The sequence below is a fragment of the Phyllopteryx taeniolatus genome, chromosome 7, assembly GCF_024500385.1.
Source record: "Phyllopteryx taeniolatus isolate TA_2022b chromosome 7, UOR_Ptae_1.2, whole genome shotgun sequence".
NCBI classification, from domain to species: Eukaryota; Metazoa; Chordata; class Actinopteri; order Syngnathiformes; family Syngnathidae; genus Phyllopteryx; species Phyllopteryx taeniolatus.
Genome location: NC_084508.1, coordinates 12,070,372 through 12,095,538, shown reverse-complemented (window position 1 = coordinate 12,095,538; position 25,167 = coordinate 12,070,372). Strand labels below are relative to the sequence as shown.

General features: G+C 41.7%; 1 protein-coding gene across 1 annotated transcript in view; it reads right to left on the bottom strand.

Moving 5' to 3' along the window:
• lingo3a (leucine rich repeat and Ig domain containing 3a) overlaps positions 1 to 17,491 on the bottom strand; it is a 39,670-nt gene extending 22,179 nt beyond the window's left edge. Inside the window, exon 1 of the mRNA XM_061780030.1 lies at positions 16,993 to 17,491. The gene's annotated coding sequence lies outside the window, so the exon portion shown is untranslated. The remainder of the gene's footprint in view (positions 1 to 16,992) is intronic.
• Between the last annotated feature and the right edge of the window lie 7,676 nt (positions 17,492 to 25,167).

Below are 25,167 nucleotides of genomic sequence, written 5' to 3'. Positions count from 1 at the left end.
ATAGCCACGAAGAGAATGGGTTGCAGTACCTAAGTTCTTCTGCCGTCACACTTAAACTCAACATCGAGGCGCCTGTTGGTGTCAGTTACTTTTTGCTTTTCCACTACTTTCCACTAAAAGTCAAAATCATTTTGATGGTACACACAGCATCACTGGAATTGACCTAGCAACGCTGGATCATCAAGTAATGTCATGTACAAAATTGGTGGACCAGCCAGGACACCTCGAACAGAATTTCAGTTACTGTTCTAGGATTGTGTAAAGTGCTTAAACAAACGTAACACATGTTGTTATAGTGCTAATGAGCTTTGTTAGCATTGGGCACATACTGTACATTCAGTCATGGAGGCGCTTCTAGTTTTTCTTAGTCTTTAGAGTTTCCAAAATACTGACAAGACTTTGCATATTAGCAATCGTGGGATGCTGCCTTGAGGTGAAAAACAATATCCACAAGTGTCCCTGGCCATTAATTATCCCGTCTTACACGCACACCGCCAGCATGGATTGCGGGATTAGCGCATAATGACGCCCTGATGAAATGTGCCAGGCCGTCCGGCTCCGTCTGTCTTTTGTGGTCTGCTTTCCATATTTTCGCTGGCCTACTTCACCGCCCCGCCCCCTAATCCCGCGCCGACGGGAGCTGCCAACGACACCCGGCCCGGCTTCCCATCACGCTTTTCTCATTTTTAATCTCATTTCTGCTGAGATCGGAAGTGCGACATTAGGGGTGACCGGCAATTTCAGATAGGATACGAAGAACTCATTACAGAGCAGAGCAGGGGAGCCCATAAGGAAATTGGCTTATTTTGTGCTGGTGTACAGTTCATCCAACATAACTATTATTGGCTGTTGATGCATTTCCAGAACCATTTATTATTTAACCATTTCCAGGTATTATTGGATGTACAATATACAATAGAAGAACCATCATAAATGGCTGTCTTTAAAAAAAGATTGACAAGATTCAGGTGTTAATTTATCAGTATGTTTAGTGAGGTCCCCGGTGTTCGCTGGTTACACCTGCAACTAGTAAAAATTTAGTGTTCGCAGGCAAAACCCAAATCTGAAATTGTCCATAGACATTTGTCACTATTCAGTGTTTGACTAATCAGTGTAAAAGGATACACCTGGGCAACAAAACACCTGTCGATCGCATGTTCCAATACTTTTGCTCACATTAAAAATGGGAGGTTTTCAAACAAATCTAAAGCAGCATAATCTTTTAGAGACATTTGATAATCGGGGCTATGCTGACTTTGATTGGGGGGGGGAAATTCTCAAATAAGATGTTATATACTTAATTGTATGTGTGGACCTTGTTTAAACTGATTCAAGTAGAGACAAACTTAAAACAGGTTTTGAACTTTTTGAACAGGTTTACATTAACAATTGTCAACCCCGACTGTTGTCCGGGCAGACCATTAAGGAAATAACACTTTTAAGGCACATCACACAACAGGAACATCGCTCAGGAGAATCTGTTAGAGACATCAGAGAATCTAGCCTTTGTCCACTTTAATCGGAATGGGTGAAAAATCCTCAAACTCGACCTGATTGTGTATGTGTGTACTCTGCTTAAGAGTGTGTATCAGATGCAGAAATGACCTAGAAATAAAAGTTGAGATGGCGATTTCCTGTCTCAAAATCCAAATATTTACTGTCTACGGCGAAATGTTCTGATGAAGCTCTTGCACTGATCTCATTAAATGGTGTTGCTTTCCTGCACATTACAATAAGGTTGGGATATTAAAATTGTCAAATTCAGGAATGTTCATTTCAGAGTGTTGATTACAGGATGACTAGCTCGGCAATTAAAGGCCGCGTCACTGGCACGGAGAAGATCACAGCTGCTGCCGATGCTTCATCTTCAAGCATCACATGCTCGTCACTCCCGGCGTAATCGTGATCGAGGCATTTTGTCTGCTTGACTAATGAGGGGATGTTTATCTGGAAAGCGGCGTGTTTTCGGAGCTACGAGACTGTATCTGTGCCACGTCTTCGGAGAGATTAGCTCATGCAACAAGGAGCTTCGGCGTGTTCAAAGCGAGTTAAAAGCCATGGGATTGGAACGATAGCGGTGAGTGGAGGCGCTGACCATTGACACATTAAAAACAAAGAAAAGGAAAAATAAAGGAACAACAATAGACGGAAGTGTAAGGACGAGGGATGTCGCGTCTTTGTGACAGCCGGAAGCAGAGATGTGAAATGCTTTAGAGGAGGCGATGAGGGATTACACATCCTGACAGAAACATGCGGGGAGGAGAGCCTAGGAAATGGGTTGCGAGGCATTTTGAGCCAGGCAAAACGGCAGCCATGCGTGCACACTCTGGTTTGGGTGGCTGACAGTTGCAACCTGTCATCTTTAAGAACTGGCGAGATGTGTCATGGCTGTCTGATTAATAGAAGAGCCCATTATATGGGAGGTGGGGGAATTCTAATGCAAAAACAGCAACACCCTAACATCGGAGCTAAAAGCGAATCTTGGCGTGTGACACCAGTTGTCAGCGTCTAGGATGAGGCTTCTTCGGTGATAGAAAACAGAAGGACGGAGGAGGAAGCAGATTGACAAGGAGAAGGGGGAGATGGGGTGACAGCTCAGTAATGGGAGGATGGCTTAAAAAAATCCTTATTATTATACCCGTTACAAGCTTAGCAACTTGGGTAGACTGCGTTTGACAGATTATGGCAAAGTCTCTTTAATTGCTTGTGTACACATTTGGGTCTCAGGAATCACTGCCCACTAATCAAGTGTGAAATTACACAACCAAGTCAATCTTTTGTGAGCTGTCTGATTTGGGATATGTGACATAAAGAAGTTCAGATTTGGACAAATTTGATTAATAACACCATAACACAGAGTTTCTCTACCCATGATTTGTCAGCTACTGTATCTGGGCAGCGGCACGGTGGCCGACTGGTTAGAGCGTCAGCCTCACAGTTCTGAGGACCGGGGTTCAATTCCCGGCCCTGCCTGTGTGGAGTTTGCATGTTCTCCCCGTGCCTGCGTGGGTTTTCTCCGGGCACTCCAGTTTCCTCCCACATTCCAAAAACATGCATTAATTGGCGACTCTTAATTACCCGTAGGTGTGACTGTGAGTGCGAATGGTTGTTTGTTTGTATGTGTCCTGCGATTGGCTGGCGACCGGTTCAGGGTGTACCCCGCCTCCTGCCCGATGATAGCTGGGATAGGCTCCAGCACGGCCGCGATCCTAGTGAGGAGAAGCGGCTCAGAAAATGGATGGATGGATGGATGGATGTATCTGGGCAAAGATCTGTCATCTTCGTTTCCCACAAGCAACAACCAAACTATGTACAACAGCTCGCATGTCGAAGTCAAATTGAAGCATTGTTTGCCTACGCTATAGATTTGGACTCTACAGACCAATTGCGGTAACACTTGTTGATGACGACACTGTACCTACCTCCGTGTGAAAAATGGATTCAAGCGCGTCTGCCCACGGAGCTTTTTATCCATCTGTTTTCTACAGTACAGCGCTTGTCCTCGTGACAGTCATTTTTGAGCTGAAGTCTATCCCAGCGAACTTTGGGCAAGAGGCAGGAAACACCCTGGACTGCTCACCAGCCAATCATAGATAATGCTATTATAATTTTGTTTATTTTGAGCCAGATGGTAATTTGAGTGTGGGGCCCGTCATGTTATTTTAGCATTGTTGTCTTGCTAAAAGCCATCTGTGCGTGAGTTTCATATCATACTTTTACATTCAGCAGTTTTTTTTTATGGAAAGTTACGCAATAGTGATGTAATGCATTACAATTTTGACAGAGTGATATGGTAGTATCTGTTCAGAGGAGTAGGGACCGAAAGTCATTGACACGCCCCAAAAGGTTTACAATTGCCTATAATAATAGTTTAAACTAAATATTCCACACAGTTTGTAAGTCATTTTACAAAATACATAATTTTTCATACATCTACTAAATTTTCGGAGAAAACAAAAAGCGACTCAGCCATCGTTTCCCAGAATGAATGCACGTACATCTGAAGCGTTTCATAAATTGTGCATCAAAGGTTTCCTAGACGGCAAGGCAAATTCCACAATGCAAGTTTTTTTGGTTTTTTTTCCCCAGCTCTAAGCAATAACCCTCCCGGTCTGGTCTGCAACACTCAGGCAACATCTACTTAACACAACCTGTCGTAATTCAGACCTTAACAAAAGCATGCATTATAATAACAGCTTCACCAAACTTTCTTGGGCCACAAGTTGGCTTATTTAATAGTTGCACTCAATAAACAAGCACAAAATAGTACCACTGCTAAATAAGCCACCATGGGGTTAAATAAAGTGTGTTATTATACTGTCGAGCTGATTTTTTTACAGGATTTTACACCGATACTGCTGAGCAGACCAGTAGGCTTGTTAGTGCCTTGAGTTTTTGATAAAAGCTTCCTTTGTGGAATATGCCTTCTTGTCTGTTGAACCCTTTTTACACAATAGGACAAAGTTTTGAGCACAAGCCATTTGATAAAGAAGGCGACAAACACGAAACAAGAAATCCCTTCCTCCTGTCTTCCATACGCCACTGTCTTCAATAAAGGTAAAGCTGATGATAAATTTGTACTTCTTTTACTGTTTTTTTTGTATGTATAATTATTCTTTATAAAATGAAGGGGTTTTTTTGTACATATTTTTGGGTGTCTGGAATGGATTAATTGGATTTACATTATTTCATATGGAAAATATTGCTTTGGATTTTGTATGGTTCAGTTTTTGTCAGACTTTCCGGAACAGATTAATCACGAAAACTGGGGTTCCACTGTATACATGCTTACTTTAACTAGTATTACATTTTGGTAGCAAGGAGGAAAAGGTGGGGGAAAAAAAGAAGAGAAGGAGGAAGACGCATCAAGTAGCTCCAGAAATTTAGCCCAAACTAAAAAAGGAAATGCCAGTGGGATGGCCAATCTGTTTCACAGTGCCACTTAGAAGCACATGACAAGATGGCGGCGATGCAAAGAGCCTCCGTCTAGGTACAGCTGAGGGCATTAAGTAATTGGGCCCGAGCTTGTGCGTGAAGCAGATCTGTTCTGACACAACAGGAACTCCAAGTCAGAAAACCCCACGGAGAAAGCCAGAGAAAGAGCAAACGGGAGCAATGGCAGCCCGCGTTGAGCAAATTATTCAGGAGCTTCTTTGAGACAATGCGCTACGACAACATCAGACAGAGCGAGGGACTCCATAAAATAACCAAAGTGGCTTTGATTTGAGCGTGAGGCCGCGGGTGGGCAATGACAGCGGACCCGTCACTGGATCAATGTGTTTCTTCTAAATGAAAACGTGATGACAGCGTGCGTGAGAGGAGCCAAGCGGCATTTCGGCAATGTCTGCCTGCAGCGCTTGTGCCTCCTGTCATCAATTTACAATGTTGTCTTCACGTCCACTCCACGTGCTCTTCAGCTCACCTGTCACGCGCCAGCTACACGACAGCACGCCATCAAAGCCTCACTGACGTGTTTGCTCGCAAACTTGCTATTTATAACATCCATGACACTGCATGCTATATAGGCAAATATATAGAACTATAGCAGACAATTCATTAGGTACAGCTAAGTCAACTATAACCTCGGGCAATGAGCCACATGCTGTTTTACAAAATGATCCAATCTGGGTAAATTGCCATTACATCACTTTTCGCTGTTATAGTCTATTATGGACGGGTGGATCTGTTAGTACAATTATGCAAACACAACACAACACACTCGATTTCTACATTAGATGAATAGCGCTTGGGCTAATCACAAACCAATCAAATTTTGGTATAGATCTGGATAAAAGTGGTCTGAGCCCCCCCCCCCCACACTTTTCACCATTCCTGTCCACTTGCATTGGGGCCAAGTTAGTTGTGAGGCAAGGGAGGCGCAGCAAGTTGAGAGCTAGAGAAAATCACATTTCTCACCTGCAAAGCCTACTTCAACTACACTTTAAAGCCAACAAAGATCCATTTTTAGAGAGTAGACAAAAAAACAAAAAAAAAACAACAATATTTTAAACAATTAACTCAACCTACTTTTCCAAGTGGGACAGTGTCCCACCACTTCTAGGAGCTGTGGAGTGGTGAAAAAAAGTGTGTTGTTGTTGTGTGTCTGTAACAGACATTCCCACCACCAGGACTGGAGTGGGACATATATTTTCAAACAAACGAGTAAGCCTTGGCGGAGGTCTGCACTCTAGTACATGCAACTGTACTGTAGATTCCTACGTAAGGAATAATTTTCTTTGTGGCCGTGAGTGTATGCCCATGCACACACACACACACATGCAGCAGTTTCATAAGCATCCTAAAATAACAAAGCAAGAAGAGAAAGTTGACAAAAGAATCTCAGCAGACTTCTTCTAATCAAACACTTTTGACAGGCAACCCCGATGAAGGAGGAAGAGGCGAGTGTGTGCATCTGGGTGTCCGTTAGGCACAATCGCATCACAGCAGCCGCACACACGAGCACACACACAACTGCTGATTTATTAGTTTCAACGATGCAGAAAAAAAACAAGGGAGAGAGTCAAGGCTTTGACGTCTCGTTCAAATGACATCTTGGGAAAAATATCATCCTTCCTCTCATAGCAGTTTAGTTTTAGGGTGTCATCATATCAAATGGTAAATGGTAAATGGACTGGACTTATATAGTGTTTTATCAACACCATCGCAGTGCCCAAAGCGCTTTACAAAGCCTCACATCCACCCACTCACACACACATTCATACACCAAGCCAGAAAATAACGAATTTACATGGCAGAGAATAGGAAGTACTTCTGAACTATCCACTTATGTCCATATGAGCTCAAAGTCACCAAATTCTTCCTAAAATGAGTTACCCCAAGTGAAAAACAACCAAAAGGTCAGAGGAAAATAGCAGCCCAGCGCCAATTAACATTTCCCTAACGAAGTCAAATGCGACATCTTTTGGGTCGGCTGTCAGCTGGTCTTCGTAAGCTTTTAAGCTCGCCGTTCAAAAAAGCGGTAATGAAGACAATAAGTCCAACAGGACTTTGTGGCCGCCGCCTGACCTCCGTATCATTAAGCTGAACACGGAGGAGGACTAACATTTCAAATCCCTCGCAGTCAGCAGAATCTCATGAATATACAGCACACTTTGAATGAGTGCGCATCGCTCGGTGGAGTGTTTTTTAAGAGAAATTAGAGGGGAATAATGCAAACAATGTCGAGTCATCCAACAACTTGGAATTAAACCTATGATTTAAGGAAGACATTATAAGCATAACAGTTCTGAGGCGTCTTAATGAAATGTGTGAGATATTCTTTCATCATAATACTCAAAGGATCACGAATTACAGAAGTTTACATTTTCTATGACTGAAATCAGCCTGTTTTGAGGGGGCAGCCCTGTCTCATGCAAACGAGCCACTGCTCCCCCCCTACTACTCCAAGTGCAGCTTTCGTTACCATGATGACAGGGACAGCGTGAGGGGGATGCAACAAGGCGGGCTGTTACTACAGCCGCCCCAACGTGCGAAGGAAAACTACAAAAGCATCAATTTTCACTTGTGGAGGCAGCATTTCCATCATCACGTCGGTGCATTGTACTTGTCGACTAGTTCCAAATACGTATACACCTGTGGAGAATCTCACAGATTATTTGAATATAATGACGATTATTGAAAACTAATCTGTCCATTCGACAACACTGTTGCTCTACTTAGCGTCTTGTTTTTTTTTTTTTTTTTTTACTGGATAGTGCTTCACTGAGGTCCGACCGTCGCCTGGAAATGGCTAGCTGCCAAGTCATGAGCGGAGACACCCAGTGTGGGAGGGCAGTATTATGTAAATCAGCGTCACTGTTACGGCTAGCTTGCAGACACATTTTTGGAAAATTGTAGGACTGATGTCATAAAATATATATTTCAAACTCAAATTCCAAACTCCGTGTTTGGCCTTCGTTTGATTGTCTTGCCTTCAATGTTGGCCAGACGATCAACCAGCACATCTATAATGAGATCCTGACTGTGCGTGAAGAGGTGAGAGTTGTCGCAGGACAACTCATTGCTGCTTCACTATGACAACGTCCTTGCTCACAATGCCCTGAGCATCCGACAGTTCCTGGCTGAGAAGAACACCACTGTGCTGGAGCAACCTCCGTACTCACCCAACCTCATGCCGTGCAATTATTTTCTCTTTCCCAAGCTCAAGGGGTTCATCTCGGGGACCCCTTTCTTAGACATGGGCGGAATTAAAATGGCCGTGACCACGGAGCTACAGAGGATCCTGAAAGAATCCTTTTACCTCTGTGTGAAGGCGTGAAGGAGAAGGCTGGGAAGGTTATTTAGACTCTATAGTTTGGGTTTAAAACACCAGTCCTGGAACCTTTCTGAGACACCTCGTACATGCAGAGATATCCCAGCAATTAAAGTCAATTTTCCATAATATGGACTGAAAAGTCGAGAACAGACAGGTTTTACCATATTTCCATGATTTCTGGTGCAGCAAATTTGATCAAAAAGCCTTTTTTTCTAATTTAACTGTAGGTCCTGGTCTGGGTTTTGACCAAAGTCCAACTATAAAGGACATTGGGAATATCGTGTCCCAAATTTGTGGGGAATTTGTTTTGTTTTAGCACAACTGAATTCCCATGAGAACATTTTGCATTAGAAGGGATTCGCAAGTGATTCTTGAGTCCCTAAACTCAACATCTGCACTGTCAGCATGAGCTGTATGTACTGTCACATGACGCTAACCATATTCATATTGATTAAAGCACCATTATCGGATTTGTTTTGTGCTCCATAGGATGACATTGGGATGATTGTATTTCATAGTCGAGGCGAAGGCAAAATGAGCTGATAAGTCCTTACAGTGTTTTTGACAACATGAGTCTAATCTGGGTTGTAATTACATAATTGAATGTATATGCGTCGTGAGCTATGAGCGAAACTCGAGTCAGCCCACACACACAGCTGGTTCACGATTGGGTTGTATTGGGACAGTATGTCATGGTTGCCGGGCTCAGCTGTTGCAAATGCGGTTGGTAAACCAACTGGAAGGACTGAAGCCTTTGAGCATTGATTCATTTTATCTCCAACATCTGATATTTGTTTGTAAAAGCTAAGTACATACTGTGTTTCCTGACGGTATATTCCACAGAGATATTCTGTAAAACTTTCACGTCAGTGCTCTTCCAGTCGCAAGTGATAACATCGAAAAGCAAAAGGCCTAAACAAAGTCAGTGATGATTTTGTACTACGCTCGCCTAACTTGGGAGGCTTGTAGGCAGTGCAGGATCAGTTCCCACTCGGGGATGTGAGCGTGAATGGTTTCTTTCTCATTCTGTGCCCGGTGATTGACTGTCTTTAAAAGTTTACAATGCGCAGTAGCTCGTCTTCATTGCAATAGAAGTACGTAGTCAGACCTGACGCTTAAGGGCGGTGCTGGCCAGTGATTTCCCGTCCCGGGTGTTTAGCCTTGCAGTTAGTGCTACTAAACATTGAAGATTGTGAGGACTATGGTCCCGTGGGTTTGATCTGCGGTCAGGAACCTGCTGGTATTATAGCAAAGAACAGCATAATTAATATTATTTTACAGATAATACAAATACTGTATGTTACTTACCTTAGAGCAGACAAAGGTTTTCCTATTGGGTTTACAATTCTTGAGGGACTGTAATGACTATGCGGACTTCCATGTAAAAAATGTATCCAGAAACCTTTTTGAGGTTTGGGAAAGGGAACATGTGTGTCACTTGTTTTATCCATCCATTTATCTATACCATGTTCCCATTTCAGGGTTTTAAGAACATAGAGATTATCCCAGCTGACTAGACTCTGGACTGATTGCCATTCAGTTACAGGGCACATATAGCAAGACAACTTTTCATACTCACAGCATCACCGAGTGGGAACTGAACCCACGCGTTCTGCACTGAAGTCAGGTGAGTGAACCACTACACCATCAATAACACTTGTTACTGTTTAATCATAATTACCTTTTAAGGGAGAAAAAAAATATACCCCCCCCCCACCCTCAAACTTCCAAAATCTATCATTGAATTCAATGGAGAAACTATCAGACCTCTGTCTGAGCTTATTCTGTACTACGTGTGCTGTGATTGGCCAGTAAGCATTTCAAGGGTGTGGCTTAGGGAAAGGTTAATGCACCACCTAACCTTCAAGGATTGCCTCTTATTGTGGCAATATTTTGGGATATTTTCTATTTCAATACTATAATACTGGAAAACACCAAGTCATCTTTTTAAGTCATTTCTTATGTCTTTCTCTTCAAGAAAGAAGAAAAACTCTCATGAGCAAATCAGAGAACATAGTATACAAGGTCTTCAGACTAACACAACTGTCACACTTATACGCAACATGAGCCTCCTCATCAACACAAACATGCAATTGTTGTTGACAGTTCCAACTGTAAACAATTGGAACAAAAAGCACAAACGCAAACTTGGGCAACGAGCCACATGCTGCTTCACCAAGTTGAAAGACATGACAAAAAAAAAAAAAAGAAATCTGTAGTTGAGGTCTTTCCACACTGCTGATAAAACCATACACTGCTCAAGTTGTTCTGCTGTTTTAAATGTAGTCAGGAAGCTGCTGTCTCCAATATCACGTTTCACAAACTGTTTCTGAGAAGGTAAAAGAGAGAATGGCACTTTGATGTAATTTAGTTTTATTCATAGATTTGATTCGCTAAGTATGGATCAAATGTTGCGCTTATGGGCTGGAGGAAGATGACTTTCAAGTATGGATTTGGACTGGCTTAGAGCCAGGCTGTTGAAAGACAAGTGTCGGGAATAGCTACATCCAGATGGCGACGCGGGCAAGAGCCTCACATTCCCGCCATGGTGGCGCATCCTCGCTATGTATTGTTTTACGGCTGCTTTGTCACAGCATTTCAATGTGCCAGGAGCCTTGGAAGAACATAAAGTGAAATTAACTGGAGACAGCAAGAACAACAAGTGTGTCTCACTGGAACCGCAGGAAAACTGGACCACCTATTGTTTTATAAGCTCCTGGCAGGAGAGTTCAGTTCAGCATGCATGTAAGTAATATGACAGCACAGCAGCATGACGCAGTGCAAACCACTGGTTAGTACTCCAGTAGAGGAGTGCTAAAAGGTGGTCCGGTATAGCCTATAGTTTTAACCAAGGGGTACGGTTTACTTTCATTCTCTATGGTACACAACAGAACAGGGTAATGGAAATGTAGCAGAATAGGCTGCTCTGTGAACAGATAATAGTTTAGAGTGATAGTCGTTCTTCGCATAAGATAAAGAACATATGCTGGTGAATATTGTTAAATTATCAGTCTATATGTGTTTCTTCAGCGTTTGTGTTCAAATATCTTTTGCTTAAAAGGATATAACACTGCTACCCCGAAACTATTTGTTAGCCCATCTATGGCATTTTGCATTGGGTGTTAGCATTCAGCTGAACTGACATATCTAAAGCAAAGCTATGTGGTTGTTTTAAATTGACGTGTAATTCTATTTATTTTATGTTTCGGTTGACGGTAATCTTCAACTGGGGTGGCAATAAACAGCTTGAAGCCTTTTTTGAAGAATTGTTCACTACCTGTCAAACTGCTGGTGTTTGTGAAGTGAGTTAAGTTGACCTCAGTGCGAACTTATAGCACTGGTATCTCAAATTTTTGCTTGCAAGTCAAAAGCATTGGCCGAACGACTACTCGTATCTGGAAAAACCCGCACATGGGTCACTGGTATCACAAGGCACCACTGTAGTCAGGAAGGTCTGACTAACATGGCAGCTACAGTCACACTTGAGTTAAGCACAGGGTCATGGAACAAATTAAACACTCAAAGTATACTGCATTCCGTGTCTGCTCTGTACAACCTCTTCTCTTTTTGCAAGATTGAAACAATGAGAAGAGTTCATTAGAATAAGAGTAAAAAATACTGCTACAGCAGACGAGTTGAGAACAAATCTGCCCAACCAACGAGTGACCAACAGTAAGTGGTTTATGTTGGTGGAAACAGAACTTAGGAGTAGCTACAGTAAGTCTGCCTGTTTTCCATTTGAGTCATTACATAACGCCACAAATATCACATATTCTTTGAACTGAGGGGAACATGAAATATGCAGCATGCAGGACCAGTTTGACTTATCCCTCAACTGAGCGCCCTCCTCTCTATAGATGACCTGCAGCTTCAAAACCGGTCAGGTCAATACCATCAACACCTGACAGTCTCCATTCAAGCCTGTCAGCCATTTACTTCAAAACAGACCTTTAAGTGTGAACGTAGGTGCCGCTGGACGTTTCGGCACCGCGTTGGTTAATCAAAAACAAGCTGCTATTATATTCATTATTCATGTAGGCTAAGATAGTTATGAATTATGCAGGCCAAAGTATAAATTGCATCATCGCAACATAATGAGAACACATTAGGACTCCTTGACATCACAGAACGCCGCGGTATTCGTCACGCATGTAATTAAATACAATGTGTCCAATGCCAATGCAGTACTTTACCAAATAAAGACTCCCTTGATTATTTCCATTTTTTTCATTCAACTCTTGGATCCGACCCCAGGGTTATACTAGCGCTTGGGAAAATGTAGGAAAATCGAAACAAATGCGATACAATAATTCCTATGCATGCTTGAATAAGAAAAGTCCATTAAAACTAAATAGCAAAAAAGCATAAACACAACTCAATAAGGTTTATTTACTATGGTTACAAAAATAAATAAATAAAATGAAGTGAATGGGTGGGTGGGACTGTATCATTTTAGTTCTGCTGAAGGGAGGGGGAAATCCTACAGTGACTGCAGTCTTATCCTTTGTCCAGATCTTCACCAAAATATAATAGGGTCTTCATTTGTGCATATGCCACACCTCCACCAAGTTTTAAGGCTACTGCACACCAAGTGGTCGAATCCGACTGAGCTTTCACACAGTGTGCGGGGTTTCACAACTGTTTTCATGAGTGGCCCATCAGTCAGCCACGGGTCTTGCGGTGATTCAAAATTGGAATTGCCTGTGTGCGGCGTTGCAATATCACAGATTACACCCAATGAAAATGTACATAACCCTAACCCTTTTTTAAGCGAGCGAGACACAGAATGACCGCCGTGCCGCCCCCAAGCCATACAAATATCGTTTTTCAACAATACCTGACTATATTTCTAATCCATAATGCACCCGTGGAGGCAAAAATGTACACGAGGAGTACGTACTGCACCAGTGAGCCTCATTTAAAATATCCACACTCTCACTTTTATTCTTGCCACGTCGTCTCTCTTTTGTCACCCACTTCTTCCTGAACTATTACGCTATCTTTTTATGGTTTAGTAAATGTGATATATGATATACAATACACTGCATGTGCAGCATCAAAAGCCTGTACAGGCTCGCAGGAGTCCATATCTCCAATTGCTCAATGTGCTGGTGTGAGTCACCAACTGTCATTTTTTTTTTTTTTTTTGCGATGGTCCAGTCCAGGCAGGTTCGACTGCATGGCACAGGCTGTAGTCTTGCTACAACAAGACTCCAACCTACAGGACAGAACCAACTTTGCCTTTGCGCCACATACTTCCAATACAATACATCTTTCTACAAGCAAAAACACGGCTGTGCCGTGGGCACAAACAAATGTTTTCCTCCACAGATATCAAAGAGGACACGTTGCAATTTTTGGACTGCAAGGGGGGGGGGGGGGGGGGGGGGGGAGCACGGAAGCCTCAATATTGAGGTCTACAGAAAACCTATCCACACGGACCAGTATCTTCTATTTGACTCTCATCACCCACTGGAACACAAGCTAGTTATCAGAACCCTCGAGGACAGAACAGAGAAAATCCCCATCACTGACAATACGTTCCAAGGAGCAGGCTCACAGCGGGTAGACTCTTACTAACTCCAAATTGTCTAGTGGGCTCAAATGGCTTAGCGCGAGTACGCTCCATTGTAATATTAGTGAGTCGCTATTTAATTTAAATAAAAATAGTATTGGTCTTAGCGTGGAGTTGTTTTTTGTTTGTTTTGCCATGAATTATCTAACTTCTAGTTTTGTTATCGTCACAACAAATGTTGCAGCATAAAAAGTCCCTGATGCCGCCCGAGCTTTGCATTCAGGTTCCAGCACCATCAGACCTGTTTAACGGCGATGGAGTCAGCCAGCTGGCTGTCTTACCACCACAATGCAGCCACGGGGAAGTCACTCGGAGGATCTAATTTCACCGAGAACAGCAACGACGGCGCACCCACGTGTGTGTTTTACTGCCGCCGAAAAGCGGAAAACAATGCAGCTTGGCAGCGATATCGTTAAGTAGACTTAATGTGGCTCTTGAGCACCGCTGACAGCTTTATGTGCAGCCGAGGGGATCAGAATGAGAAGAGCCGGCCGAAGAAATGGATGATGGGGGCCCGCGGTTCAACAATGCACTCTGAAGGACTAATTGACCTGTCAGCAGACATTTTATTACTGACATCATCAGCGCACCTTGCGCCGCTTCTCCAATTACAGTCGTTCCAATAGCGACTTTCTCCCGTCGACGCAACAAAAGCAGCACCGTAGCTTCTGACAAGGGGTTAGCGATCTATAACGTCACGCTACAACAAAGTGGTGCTTATAATGACATCCCGGAGCTGTCTGGGACATCTTCAATCCAAATGAGAGGTGGCAGTGGCTCAATCAATCAGGACTTGGCTTGAAGGTCCCATTTGTACTCTGTCGCTAACCAAAACAGAAGCACCATTTATCCATCCATCCATCCATTTTCTGAGCCGCTTATCCTCACAAGGGTCGCGAGAAGCACCATTTAAAGTCAGATTAATACTATATTGGTCTTGAGCCTTCAAAACAGTGCACAGAGCATGAACACAACACCGGCGACATACAAGCTGTGAAAGAAACGAGACTGCGGAAGCCAAGCTGATGACGCCATGCTAACTGACTTGCGTCACATTGTTGCGCAACATCTAGCCACTCCTCGGCTGTAATACGGTGGTGCCTTGAGATACGAGTTGAATTTGCTCCATGGCCTCGCTTGTAACGCAAAACATTTTTGAGTTTCACAGCTGACTCAATAATAATCATATGCCTGTTGAGTATTGTGATATTTTCTATCTACATGTGTTGCTCCACCATTTGTGTTTCAATAACCGTTGCTTAAAGGGTTATAACACCGCAAACAATCTGTGAACAATACTGTGTTCATTTTTCAGGCTTTTGAGTAGCACACTTCTATCACGCTCACAGTGTGTTCATTTTTCAGGTTTCTGTGTTGTGCACTGCTCTCATGTTATCACTTCACTCTGTGCTTTTTTTTTCAGGCTTTGGTGTACACACTGTTGTCACAATTTGTTATGTTCTCACTTTGTGCTTCTTTTTCAGGCTTTTTTCTGCCACACTACTGTCACGTTCTGCCACGTTAATTTGTTGCTTCTTTTTTAGGCTTTTAAGCAGCAAACTGCTGTCAACACATTATCACTTTTCACTCTGTGCTTTTTTTTCAGGCTGTAGTGTAAGCGCACTACCTTTACAATTTGTTACACTCACAATTCTTCTCTCTGATTATGTGCTTCTTTTTCAAGTTTCTGTGTAGCACAAGGGTGTCAGTTTTTTTTTTAACTTGATGCTTGTTTTTCAGGCTTTTGTGTAACACACAACTCTCACGCTTCATGGGCTCGCTCTCTGCTTCTTTTGCAGGCTTTCCTGTAGCACGTTGCTTTCCCGCTCCCTGTGCTTCTTTTTCAGGTTTCTGTATAGCATAATGCTTTCATGCCTCATCATGCTCTTGCTGGGTTTTGTTTCAGCACTCTGGTAGAATATCATGTTCACATTTTCTCACTTGCCTCAGCATGTGCTTCCTTTTTCAGGCTTTTGTGTAGAACACTGCTGTCACAATTCATCATGTTGTTTTTCATGCTTCAGTGGAACAACCCGTTGTCACAGTCATGTTTGTGCTCTGTGCTTTTTTTCAGGCTACAGTGCAACACACTGCTTTAACGCTTTGTTATGACTTTCCCTTTGTGCTTCTTCAGGTTTTTGTGTAGCACACTGATTTCATGTTTGTCACTCCTCTTACACTGTGCTTCTTGTTCAGGCTTCCAAATGGATTATTTGCGCCGTGTGTTCCACTTCCGTTAGCATGACAAAACGTGACAGTAGTGTGGCACACAAAAGCCTAAAAAAGAAGAACAGAGTGATAAGAGGTCAACATTGTTTTTAGCAGAATATTGGAGAGAGGGTTGCACGACGTCATGACATCAGCAGTCAGCCAATTGGCATTGAGTCATGAGCGTGGCTGGCACAGTCTCTTTTCTTTCTGGGACATTGGAGGCCTTGCTCAAGTGCACCCCGAGTCGTGAGTGTCATTTGCTGCTCTGAAGAATCAAACTACTACTCCTCAAATTCAGAAAAGGTGGGCAGTATTTGTTTACTCCTGCTCCAACTGTACTAACGACTGCTCCGTCGGTGGTGTTGATCAGTTTAATGTGATCGAGTGGGACATTAGTTAAACCCTCACACCCTCAGGGGGGCTTGAGCACAGATGCAGTACACACAGAAGTGTTGCTCTTTTCGGTTGGTGTGTATGTGTGTGGGGGTGGGGGGGGGGGGGGGGGGGGGGGGGGCTCATTAAGGTTACGAAACAAGCAATCTGCATTATAATTCCCTTTGAGGCATATTGCATTGTTATGTTACTATGGCAGGTGAGAGTAAACTGTCCTGAAGCTTTTCCAAGGGATGTGAAGAGAAATGGGATGAGGGATGAGGGCAGCCTCAGATGTATCACAGTCAGTGCGGGGATCGATTCAAAAAAACTGCAGCACCTTCAGATGATTGAGAGCTGCTCGGCCAACACACACACACACACAGATGCAGGCACACATTTTCAAGGCGCTAAGAGGAGAGCATCGAGATGAAGTGCTGTGAGATGGTCGAGGAAGCGCAACAAAGTGGATGAGACTTGTTTGTCTATAACAGCATCTGAGTGAGTGCGTGTGCGTGTAAAAAGTGTGTGGCGAGGGAAATACAGGAACGAGGCTCACCCAGGACGGGAACTTGATCGGCGGTGCTTCCACATCTGCAAGTGGTTCCGATGCTGTGTGATGTTGTTCTCAATCTCCTCTTCTTCCCCCAGCAGCAGCCCTCGCTCCCCTGCTCTCTCCCTCCTCTAGCACCTCCCAAAAGAAGCCCCCAACTCTCCTTCTCCTCCTACCGTCTGCTGCTCCTCTTGGTGCCGCGAAGGCAGCGGGGGGCTTCTCCTGGTCGTCGTCGTCTCCCGGCAGGCTTCGTCCCTCGGCGAAGTGGTGAGGGGGCGCCACCGGCGGCTCGGACCAACAAGGCTGGGTTGCATGTGTGTGTAGGAGTGTGTGCGTGTGTTTGAAATAGGACCCTGCTGCTGTTCGGTGAGGCTCATCTGGTCTCTCTCTCTCTCTCTCTCTCTCTCTCTCTCTCTCTCTCTCTCTCTCTCTCTCTCTCTCTCTCTCTCTCTCTCTCTCTCTCTCTGTGCTGCATTCAAGTCCTACGAGTGAAAAGGGAATACAATGCTTCGGTCTTACATATTCATCTCACTCTTGCCTTCTGTGTGGAGATGGTCTGCATTTAGTGAGTGAGTGAGTGTGAGTATGTTCTACAAATAATGTTTATAATTTCTCTATGCCAGTGACATATACTGACAGGCAGAGCAATGAAATGCTCTTCCATTAGATGGCAGAAGGAACATAATTAACTCGTGTCTCCACTTAAAGTTTTTGTTTAGTGGTGTGCCATGAATTGTTTTTCTAATGTAAAATATGTGCCTGGGCTCATGTAAAGGTGTACATTGTCATGTCATGTTACATGTCATTGTAAGGTACGAATGGCGTGGAGGGGTGTGTGTGTGTTTTAGTGTAAGATCAGAGGCACAACAGCATGTAAGGGGACCAGAGTGGGAAATGTAACACCAGAGAATCACTGCCATTTGTATTTATTTTTTTATTTATTTATATTTATATATATTTACGAGGAAAGCAAAATGTGAAACTGTCTTTCAGCATGATGCAGTACACTACAAACTAAAACCACAATAAACAATTATGTTCAATGAATGCCTCTTTGACAGTGAATCAAAAATCAAGATTTTTTTTTTTAATATTGTATTTGAATCACAGATCGTGTAATGTCCAGTAACTGACTGTAAGTGAAAATATGCATCACTACAGCGTTTATTTGTGTGTGTTTCGATACTACATTTGGAAACGACCTTGCCCCCCCCCCCCCCCCCCCCCCCCCCAAAAAAAAAAGTCTGGTGCTAGTCCGAATTAGGATGCTTCAGCCTCTGCATTCTCCTGTGTGCTTTTCTAGTTCAGTCTCATTGTTTTTTGTTTTTTTTTTGTTTTTTTGTTGTTGTACTTTTGGGCAGCATGCTACAGTAGATTTGCTTGGGCTGCTGTAACTCAGCATTGAAAAATCATAATCAGCAGGCTGCAGACTACAGTGGAACCTCTTGTGTTTTAGAATCCCTTTTCCCAGAGGAAAACAGAATTAATCTGTACCAAACTGTGGCCATCATAAAACCTCTTAACTGTACTGTAGAGACAATATTGTAAGATTTTTTTAACACTCCTAACTGTACAAATAAGTTAGCACTGTATATATAATTAAAAAGAATCACCATTTGATGACCTACATGTTGCAATACTTGAAAGTTTTTTTGTGCTGACTTTTAGAGGCTTATTTTTAAATGAATAAATATTTATATCACATTTAGATGAAGTGTCCTAATGAATCATCCATGAAAGTTAGTAGGTTGTCAAGGTGTACACATTATGAAAAACATGGGAGGTTGTAAACACTCAAAACACATCAAAGGATACAGAAAATATTCAACATTATCAAATTGCACTGATTATTTCCTGTCATAGTTGATAACTAAGGATACACTCGCAATACGGTCCATCTGTAATTGTACTCTGACATGAAAAAAATGCTCCGATATTACATATTAATAGCGTTTTACCAGTCTTATGTCATATGACTTATGGGTAGGTGTTGTAGCAGTTAATACACAGAGGTAAGATGGCACCCTATGTGTATATAGACTAGACTCTACATTCTTCTTTGTTTCTTATTTCGTCTTTGTCTTCTCTACTTCATGTATTCCTTTTGCATAGTGCCCTCTGCGCTTTAAGTACTCATATTCTTAAAGTATAAGTAATGTAGCAATTGCAGCTAGAAGTAGCTATCTGTAGCCAGTAAGAGTTAGGGTATATTTCGGCGGCAGCTCACATTCTCCATTAGTGAGCGAACAATCCAACGCTTATTTGATTCTGCTTCACAATGACGGGAAGAATCGACATCGAAGGATCAAAATGCGACGACGCTAGGAACGCTTGGTCGCCACAAGACGGTGAGATATCGGCAACTACCAATCAGAGCAAAACTGTCTTCCAAATTTCAATTAAGGAGAACAGCGATCAATTCGGAGCAAAGCTTATTTGCATATGGAATATTAATAGGAAATCCAGCCATCATATCGGCAAGGCATTTTGAACAGAAAACACTAGAAAAGCTTGAAAAGGGCATCCTGCGCATTTCCAACCCAACGTTATCTTGCAAATCCGATAAAGGACATTAAAGATGATAAAAAAATAAATAAAATAGTTGTGACATGGGACATTTAAACAATAATTTTATTCTGAACTATGATATCAAAACACATTTAATTTCAAATTCATTTTACATTATCCTTAGAAATAAAAGACTGACAGATTATTTGATTAAAAAAAAAAAATGTCCCAGAAGTACAAGTGTACAAGTACAAGTGTACATGCACTTTCTTAACTTCAACTAACAACCCAGGCTAAACGTCTCTCCTCCCTGACACACAAAAACATCTCTCAGTCGAGATGTATCACTTCAACGTACTTCCTTGACACCAATTACTAATTTCCTATGAGGGAGGGCTGTGGCGCCATCCAGTGGCATCTTAAAAGCATCATAGAATGAGCACAAAAAAACAAGAATAGGTGATTTATTTTTCCAGAAAATAGCAGGGAAAAAACCCCCCGAACAGTTGAATTTAAGATTTTTTTTATTGCCTGTCCACGACCCACTTTTGGGTCCCGAGCTACATGTTTACAATTTCTGCTTTAAAGAACAGTATACTGCCATAAAACCACAGTTCTTTAAAAAAACAAAAGTTTTTAAAATTATTTTTAATTTCTTTAATATTTACGCACATACCCAACATTATACAACAGCAATAATGACATAAATATTATAATTTCAGTAGCAAAGGTCCCTTGCAAAAGACAGTAAAATGTGCAAAAAATAAATTATAATAAATAAATAAATGTGCTTCATGCTTTGAATGGGGAAAAGGTGGTGCCATCTGGTGGACAAAATTGAAAGCCAGTAGTCACAATTTAAATCTCAAAATATGTCCCTAGTTTATGTACAAATAAATGTGAGACCTAAATGTCATTTGCAATGTTTTTCAGTGGGACATTATTTGTTGTTAAGAACAAATGTTGTAATTTTGAAGCTTTGTTTCAAAATGAATATCATTCCACAAGTTCGACCAATATTCATATGACGCAGTAAAAAATGGCTTGAAAATAAAAAACGGAAACTTTTTTCCAATTTACGCTCATTGTTTACTTTAGTTCTGGTCGTCTGGTTGACTCCTAAACGAGCGCCAAGCAGGAGAAGAAGAGCGCTGCTTATTCTGCAGGCATCCTAACAACAGATCAAACATAACTCAGCGCCTGAGGCAGTGCAGGAAAGTCACATTCAGGTGAAAATTGTAGATGTGCCATGTTTCACCCTGTCTAATGTTGCCCCCAAAAGAGCATAAATGTACCTTTTGTCCTTTATTGCCTCAACTCTTATCGCTACAGTGTCACTCTGTACCCGATTCTGAGCATTATTGTTCTTTTTTAGCATCCAAAGAGGTGCGCTGCACTACTTTGTTTGTGTGCTGACCGTCATGAATGTCTTCCACTCTTTCCTCAGAAGGCTCCCTACAGTATTAATAATCCCCTGTGCACGCTAAGCATGCATGTCTAACGCATGGTCCCATCCTTCCAGGATCTTCCCCAGGCTGCATATTGCACCAGCAGTATTCCGCAGTAAATTATGGAGCTGGCGCATGTTGATAAATATGATATACATAAAACATGAAGGCAATGCAGCTCGATAACTGCACAGGTTGAAAAAGGCTGTAAGTCAACTCTGAACTCGAAAGTCATTTATCAATTTGCAAGTGGTCTTATTACTTTCCCTGCACCCCGTGTGAGGGCTGCTGGGCAGAAATCGTGCACATCTACAATCGAGGGAGACACTGTGCTGCATTTGCACCTCCATAACCTTTTTCTTTCCCAAGGCAATATGTGTCACACCTTAAGTAGGGCGACCTACAGCAATAGTATGTATCATTTTATTAGAAAAATCATATATCCCCTGGAAAAATGCATGTTGTCAACTAAAACCCGTAATCAGTGCCTTGCTCAAGGGCACCATGCACCAACAGCAAACAACAACAACCAGATTTTTGTGAAAAAATATTTCTTTAAGAAAACTGGTGAGATGTGACCCAAAATATACCCTCACTCCATGTTTTTCCGTGATTTTTAACTATGTAAAGCACTTTGAGATGCATATCACTGTATGAAAAGTGCTCTATAAATAAAGTTTGATTTGATTTGATTGATTTTTCTCCAGCCATGACTTGCCAGCGACCTGTGCACCATTTCCTTTTGGCAGTGGTGGATCTGGGGCGTGGCTACCCTAGACAGAAAACCTAGCCACCCCATTGGTCACACCCATCGTGTGTGTGTGTTTTTGTCGCATTTTTAATTGTCCAGATTTTTTAAAAACGAGAGGCGGAACATTTCTCAAGAGCCACAAGACAGCAAGGAAGCATTTCACCTGTACACCCAAGCACAGTTCGATTTTTATGTTCTATTTTTCTCCTGGTATGATTAGCGAATGGATCAGCTACTGAAACCTTGGCAAGAAAGACTGTATGGAACTTAAAACACCCGATGAGTGAGTGAATAGGGTAAACTATAACAAGAGTACAGATCAATTTTGGGCATGTTTAACTATCGTTTGTGACTGTATGCATCTAACAATGTTTAGAGTAGGGCTGCAGCTATAGAATATTTGTAGAATTTTCTACCAATTATCCCATCGATGAATTGACTAATCAGATAAAAAATCATTTTGTATGATTCAACACAATAACACACATATGAGGTATTATTTTGGTCCAGTTGAGGCCATTATCCTCAACTTCTACTATCGTACATCTGCCTTTGACTGTGTATGGCTTTAAAAGGCTGGTCCTGGCCTGGTGAGTGACATGGGCGTCAGCAAATGAGAGTGTAGATTTGGCTGGCTGTTAATGGGCCAACCCATTAGTCAGCCTGCGTATTGAGTGATTCGCAATGAGTTGCAGCCATCAGCAGGCGCGCACACTCGCACACAGAGGCACACCCCCCGCGGCCTCGCAAAAAAATAACACTTCAAACCGATAACATTTAGTGTTATTGTAACACTCCATTGCGAATAAGGTGCTTTTCTGGAGGAACAAGGTAACAGGTCAGCGCCAGGCCGTGGGGGTGTGCAACTGCGCAACAAATGATTGACACCTCCTTAATCATGTCCTGGTTGTTTTTCCACAGGCAAGGTAGTTTCTTGTAGAGTGGAATCTCAGGTTATAAACGCCTGTTTACAAACAATTCTGGTTATGTACAAAATTTTTATAGAAAACTTACCTCTTGTTACGTATAATTTTCGGTTTCCAAATGGTCTTTGTATGGACGAACAGAAATCAAACCAATGAATTTGAAAAGAAACAAAAGAAGAAACATCTGGATCAGAATTTCCCCATGTTATTTTAGAAGAAGGCTCTTCTGCTGTATTGCACTATATATATTTTTTTAACCACACACTGATAAAAAAAAAGGTAAGTATAATTTAATTTTGGGGCTGGAACAGATTAATTACATTTCCATTCATTTCAATGGGAAGCATTACATTGGGTTAAGAACATTTCGGGTTACAAATGGGGTCATGGAACCAATTAAGTTTGTAACCTTTCGTTCCACTGTATATCAAATTATAGACACAAAATGGCGCCAGAGATGGGTGATTATTTATTTTTACTTTTTTTACAGATCAGCTTCACCACGCAAAACCGTCAAATCATGAGTGTTAATATGAACAACTTGATTTTTTTTTTTTTTTTTTTTTATTGTAAACTCACCCTATAAGTACTGTTACAAACACACAACAACTATGAATCCAATGTATCTCCGTGGTGGGACACAATCATACAGACCATAAAAACAGATCAAGTTAAGAACAATAACAACATTTCTGCACACTACACTACAACCACGTCCCTGTGACCAAAGGCCACTTTTTTAAATCTGCAAAACTCTTCAGCTTCTGCAGATAACAACAACCTATTATGCCTAAGGCAAAGTAAAGAAAGTTGTTGGTCCCACTCCATCAAAATAAAGCTAAACAAACCAGAGAGGCAAGAGTCAAAAACACCCACACAACAATTCCTGAAAAGCGAGCGAGTGGATGAATGTTTGATGCGAGTGAAATAATGACTTTTTGTGAAGTCAGTGGCCCGTTGTCTCACAATATGTCCCCTCCGGACATGTTTGTAGATAACACTCTCTTGGAATGGGCAAGTTTGTTTCAATGAGTTTCTGTCGAGGTACAAAGGCTTGTTAAAGAAAAACAATCGTCGGCTACACCATACAGTGAAAGAGCCGTATTGAACCTCACGTCATATAACTCGTCAATATCGTCTCAAACAGTTATGATGTAAAAGGTGTTAAGTCTGACTGTTGGTGAGCAGAAACTCTACTCGTTCTATAGCAATATTTTGTACATACAGTACGTGTGTTTTTATGTCAATATTAATGTAATATACATTGGGGAAACACCAATACTATTATTATATCATAATATATAAAATATACAGTATTATTATAAAACTATCCATCCATCCATCCATCCATCTTCTTTCGCTTATTCGGGTTCCCAGACCGATCGGGAGAGATAGTCTCTCCAGCGTGTCCTAGGTTGACCCCAGGGCCTCCTCCTGGTGGGCCGTGCCCGCAACACCTCGCCAGGGAAGCATCCAGGAGGGATAACAAAAATTGTGTTTTAATAACGAAATAGTGTAAAAATTGTAAATTATAATAATAAAAGAACCATTAAAAAAAACAGTGATAACATAATTAGTTATAATGTAAGGAATTTAACAGTTTGTGCATCATGATTAAGTCATTGCGGCTCCTTCTAGTATGCACGACTTGGCCACCGAGGGGTAGTAAAATCCAGTCATTGAAACACAAACAAACAAGCAGTAATATTAATTGTTTTACGCAGAGGATAAAGAATATCATGAGTGTCAGTAATGTTACGTATACTGTCTACATGTGTTGATGCGCCATATGTGCTCAAATGTCTCTTGCTTAAAGGGTTATAACACCGCCACATAGATGCTGTTCGTTAGCCCATCTATGGCATTTTTCATTGTTTGGTAGCATTTATCTAAGCAGAATCTCCTGAGACAAAGCTATATGGTTGTTTTAAATACACGTGAAATTCGTTGTTTTTGGTTTTGTTTGAGAGTAAACTTCCACTGGAAGTGGCAATAAACAGCTTGAAGCCTCTTTTCTGAATTGTTCACTATCTGCTGCATGTTGTGACGTGAGTTGAGTTCATTGCAAACGATGGCTCGTATCTAAAATAAAATATATATATATATATATATATATATATATATATATATATATATATATATATATATATATATATAAATAAATAAACTTAAATCTGGTCACTAGTATCTCAAGGGACCACATATTTTAAATTATCCTCTTGCATATTCATGTATTAACTTAAGCAGTTATTCATCTTTTGGCTCTTTATTATTTAATGACTGCATTCTGTTATGTAATGTAACTGCAATGACAATAAACGAAACATGATCTTGAGTGAATAATATAATGTGAGTGTGTGCGTGCGTGAGCGTGCGTGTGCGTGTGAGCGTGCGTGCATGTTTGGGACTTGAATTGAGGTCTCAACTGTCAGTGTGTTGAATAGCGATCAAATAGCAGCCAACATTGCTATCACGCGTCTAAAAACAGAGCACCAAGGAAGTCTTATAATGCTTGCCTTTGAGACAGTCGACGGACAGGTGTCCATTT